The sequence below is a fragment of the Poromitra crassiceps genome, assembly GCF_964638095.1.
Source record: "Poromitra crassiceps genome assembly, chromosome: 10".
Classification (NCBI taxonomy): domain Eukaryota; kingdom Metazoa; phylum Chordata; class Actinopteri; order Beryciformes; family Melamphaidae; genus Poromitra; species Poromitra crassiceps.
In genome coordinates this window covers 11,518,257-11,523,415 of record NC_139631.1, presented here as the reverse complement: position 1 = coordinate 11,523,415, position 5,159 = coordinate 11,518,257, and the positions used below count along the sequence as shown (strand labels likewise).

The 5,159-nt window shown below is 38.9% G+C and overlaps 1 protein-coding gene across 4 annotated transcripts in view; it reads left to right on the top strand.

Annotated features, from left to right (window-relative positions):
• The first annotated feature begins 3,936 nt into the window (after window positions 1–3,936).
• LOC310783402 (nipped-B-like protein B) overlaps window positions 3,937–5,159 on the top strand; it is a 65,630-nt gene continuing 64,407 nt past the window's right edge. For all 4 annotated transcript variants that reach the window (XM_083644263.1, XM_083644261.1, XM_083644262.1 and 1 more), the window contains exon 1: window positions 3,937–4,177. The gene's annotated coding sequence lies outside the window, so the exon portion shown is untranslated. The remainder of the gene's footprint in view (window positions 4,178–5,159) is intronic.

Here is a 5,159-nt window from a genome sequence, read left to right as displayed (position 1 = left end):
AGAGGGGGAGGATATTCTCTGTGGTTAGGGTGGGGGTGGGGGAACAAACACTTGCGTGCACTCACTGAACCATTTTCTGCACGAGAAAGCTCTATTTCATTTATCACTGTGCGAACCTGCCCCTCATGAGATGGGAGGGTTCCCATGGCGTGGATCAACAGATAGAATCTATTTTTTATTATTAATACATTAGCCAAGAGGAGTTCCAACCAGTTTAGGTTGCCCAATGTAGAAGCCTTCCTGATGCCATGCAGACTGGAGCACTGTTTTTTCTAAGGGTCTGTGTACAATATGTATGTCTGCCATAGGGTGGCAGTTGTTTACTATTGAGAAAGAAATAGTCTGGAGAGCCTGGTGGTCTGCGGTCTATCTGCATGCTATCCAACTCCTCTCACAACTGTTATCTCACCCTATATAGGCCAGTATTCCTGTGAGTCTCTGGACCACACACTTTTTTCTTTTGCCTTCTTTTAGAATGCGCGATGATGTGATAAATGTGCTAAATGGCAGTGAAGATGTAGTCAAATTGCATAGTGATAGAGAAGAGTTGGATATCATGCACAACCATACACTGGGGTGACCAGGCTAACTGTTTTGGAGAGAAGGGTTCTCTTTTTAAAAGACTGTACAGACACTTGGCGTTATTTTGCATGTGTGATTTGATTTGGTGTTTTTTGTACAGGTATACACACTGACAGAATGATGTTTTTGAATGCTATGAAGCAGACATGGTTTTGTCCTCATCATAACTGTCTAAGGTCGGTAAATGCTATTATTAGGCACACAAAAAAGCTCTCGGAATATCTTGGCAATAGTTGTCAAGAGCTCTTAATTTCACATTTTGTCTGACTGATTGATCAATGTTGTCTTCAGTTCAAATGTGTTTGTGTGTTCCTCAAACCAATCATTAGGGCTGTCAAACCAAAATAACTCAACCAAGGTTTTAATTGTGAATTTTCTCAGCGTTGAAAGTTTAAAAATAAAATCAGTTTACACTTACCTGATAAACTACCAAGAGAATTTGAACTGTCCATAATGGGATCAGCATCATACTTTGACCAAAAATGCAGCAAAATCATCAACCAAATTCTCTGCATGTTTTATTTTTGTAAAGAGCACACTTAACACACAACAGTACAGTTCAATGGGAAACTAGTAAGTATTTTATTTCTAATGAATAGTAAATAATGGTGATCGTGAGTCTGTTGCCTCACAACACTAAGCTCTTAATTGAGGCGGACCCTACATGACCATGAGACTCTAAATAATGAGGTTGAAACATTCTTTGTCACTTCGCATACCAATGTTTTATAGTTTCTTGTAAAGTTAGCATTAACTTTCTGTTTCCTTGGTGACATGATAGATTTAGGAGGTTGGCAATTTTAGTTTCAATCATTTTTCACTGTTTGGGCCATGGCGATTTTTAAATTGAACTTGAGTAAATTCTAGTCTTGAGTTTTTCCAGTTCACTGGTAAAAAAAAAGTAAAAAAGCAAGAAAAAAAGTGTAGTGCTTATTTCAAATGGTTTAACATCTTAAGTGCTATGCCTATTTGAAATTTTGAACTAATTCATTCTAAATAACAAATCTAACTCTCATTCTCTGCTAGAAATTGCTTTGTATAGAAGATTCCTCAGAAATATTTATATAGAGAAATGTAGATATGTGTGTACATTAATTGTAGATTTGAATTGTAAAAGGTTACTTGAGGATTTTGTGAAGATGCTGTAACCACGCTCCTTTAGAACCTGAGAACCAAACTAACAATCTCTTCACTTCCTTTTACAAATGCATTGCTGGCTGATTTAAAGGACCAACTGTTTTCTTCTACACATGAGGAAATGTAATGGTTCCTTTGTTTACAATTGCTGATGTCCTTCTTGATATGACCATTTCCTTCATGGACACACACACACACACACACACACACACACACACACACACACACACACACACACACACACACACACACACACACACACACACACACACACACACACACACACACACCTGAATAAGGGTAGATTTTTTCTTGTATAGAATTTTTTTGAATAATAAAAAAAAAAAGTTTGAATCAGTGGCTGTGTATTAATCTTGAGCATCCGAAAGATAGATATGTAAGAAGCCTCTAAGGAAATTAAGGTGAACTGACAGATCAACACAAAGTACAGCTCAGTAGACAAAAATTGATTAATAGATACAAACTTTTTAAATCCTTATAAGTCGACACATTCTTATTTACAGCAGTTGCTATAGGGATTAGTTGTTGGGAATGAAATGAAGCTCATATTCATAGCTCGTAGCTGCAGTGTTAGCACAATCACTTGCTGGTAAGCCACTAAACAGCTCACTGAGTGCAGGTGGAGCTTCAGCACCTCGCTCAAGGTCACATCAGTGGCTGTTGTTAATGGAGAGGACAGCATTACTCATTCTCCTCCCCCCACCAAGCTGGAAATAGCATTCAACCCAGCTCCATTCATAATCTCGCTTCCCTCACCTTCAGGCCAAAACAGACAGAGAGAGAGAGAGAGAGAGAGAGAGAGAGAGAACACACACACAAACATATTTTGCATATATATAGAAAATATTTCCTCATAGTCAATTATAAGACAAATTTGAGATCATCATAGACTCCTGTGATATTCAACAAGTGCTCATGTGCTGACACCTTGAGGTCAAATATATTGATCTCATCTCCTGCAAAGTGAAAAAGTAGTGTGCACAGAAAACTGACATGATATGAAAAATACACTATTTTCTCTAAATTTGGCTCCATTTGCAAATTACAGTTAACAACAGGTCATATCTTTTTTTTTGTTGCTCTGGGCAGAAAAACATAGGCAACCCTGGTGTTGAGGATGTTTTATCACCTTAGAATACTCTTATCCTCACAGCTATGCCTAAACGGCTACACACGTATAATAATAATAATAATAATAATAACAATAACAACGACAACAATAACAACAACAACAACAATCATCATCGACATCATCTTCACCCCATTCCAATAGAAATATTATAGTGATTTGATCATCAAATTACTATAATATTTCTATTGGAACGTATTGTTTGTTGGTGATAGGGCCTACTGATGTGTTTATAGCAACTATATTTATGGTATTTTGTGTATCTTCCATGTAACATTAAAATATTTACTGTATATAATAATTTGCTTGGGACTTAATGTGCCATGGTACTAGTAGTGGTAAGTAATTGATTTTTCCAAAGTGTCATGCACCAAAGGTACCCAGCCCGCATGGGCTTATAAGACACTATATACAGTATCATAAGAGAAAGAACAGCATATACACCTCCAAACATGTCAGACAATATCAAATAATCAATGGTGACCTTTTCATAATTGATAGGATTGTTTTATCTCCGATTGCATCACTATAATATATTCATCATACTATTCTTACAGTAGCCTATGGATTTATTTTAGAGTGTGTCTGTCTGTTGTACACTACATAACCATTGAGTTATAATAGGTCCATGTACATAACACAGTAGTGGTTTATGCTACACTATTATACTTTGTGGTATTTTTTTTTTAAATTTGTGGTATTTTATTTGTTGTTGCATTACCACTATAATATTCATATGGTGATTTATAGCCTTGCTGAATTTGTATAGTTTTATTTAGGAAACTATAAAAATACAGCAAGGTATGGATTTTAGGAGTAGAAACTTGTCTTGTAGCGCCCTCTAGTGGCTGTAGTGTGACATGTTGCATGGCATGTCGTTTGGCGCCGATGGAGGGAGTCAGTCTTGAGATCTTTGGTCAGTCAGACGGCAGAACTTCCGGTCGGCATTTTGTTCTACGAGAGGAGAGCCTCTTGATCATCGCAACAATCGTCATATTTCTCGTTTACTGTCGAAATTGACTACGCTCTCTATTTATGTCGGTGCAGACCGACTGAAACACCGAAGAACGAATGTTTCCCCATAAATTTACGTTGGAACATTCACCCTTGAGTGACGGAAGAAGAACGAATCAGTCCGACCCGGATTATTGTTGATAGCTAGCAAGCTAGCTAACCAGCTAGCTGGCAAGCCAACCGAGTTCCTTTTGGAGGAGCTGCGAAAGAGAGAAGAAAGGGGGAGCTAGAGATACGGACACGGACATAAACCAAGCTAAAACATTCCCCTCCCGTTGAACGCAACATCCGAAGGTAAATATACTCAGTTCCCCATCTTGATTAAGTGAACTTTCCAAATTGCGATTAATAAAATGCTAAATAAATGATCTGCTGCTGCATACCACCGATAGCGTCGATAATCGTTGACCGAGAGGTAACGGAAGCTAACAAACTAGCCAAGCAGCTAGCTAGTGTTAGGTGTGTTTTTGCTCTGCTGAGGCGCACGGCCTCAACTGGATGTCATTTGTCGAGCCCGAGGATTGGGCCGTTGCCACGGAATTGAATCTGTGCCGTTGCGTTCACATCTTGTTGTCCGATTCCTTCACATTTTCTCAAGCTCACACCTGTTTGGTTAACGTTAATTGACGCGATTGGCGGCTGATAATAGTTTATTTTAATGAGCTCTGGTTTATTTTGACGGAGCAGTGTTGCTAACTAACAACAGTTATAGCTCCTTAGCTTAACCAGCTAGCCATTAAAGCGCGACTAACGTTATTGTTGTTGTTAGCGAACGATAGGCAGCTAACGTTAGTGAGCTTAACTTTAGCTACGCTGTTGGCTCGAAAGCTATCAAGGCAGGTAACTTCATGCCATTGGAAGTTAACGTTAATGGTTTTGTTGGCAAATAGCGGATAGCAACTCACATATCGAGCTGACTGAGACGAACAGTTATCTGAATGGCTAACTTGATGTGGGCTAATGCTATTTTCTATCGCTTGACTGATCCCAGACTTTCTGTTTTGGCTTCCCAGACTGGTTTGCAGGGCTAACGTTAGTTTTGATTGGTGTCCTGTTTTGAAATGTGTTGACCTACTGACTGAGCACAAGATATCTCAGCTATCGGCGTCTGGTAGATAAGTTGTTATGATTAGTGGGTATCGTAGCTCTATATGCTTGCGTCTTCACCATAACAAACTCTTTGATTGCCGTCTGCATTAATGTTAGCCAGCTTGCTAAAAGCAAACGGTAACTGTTAGCTACAGGAGGATGCAGCCCCCCTCCATTACCGCCGCCA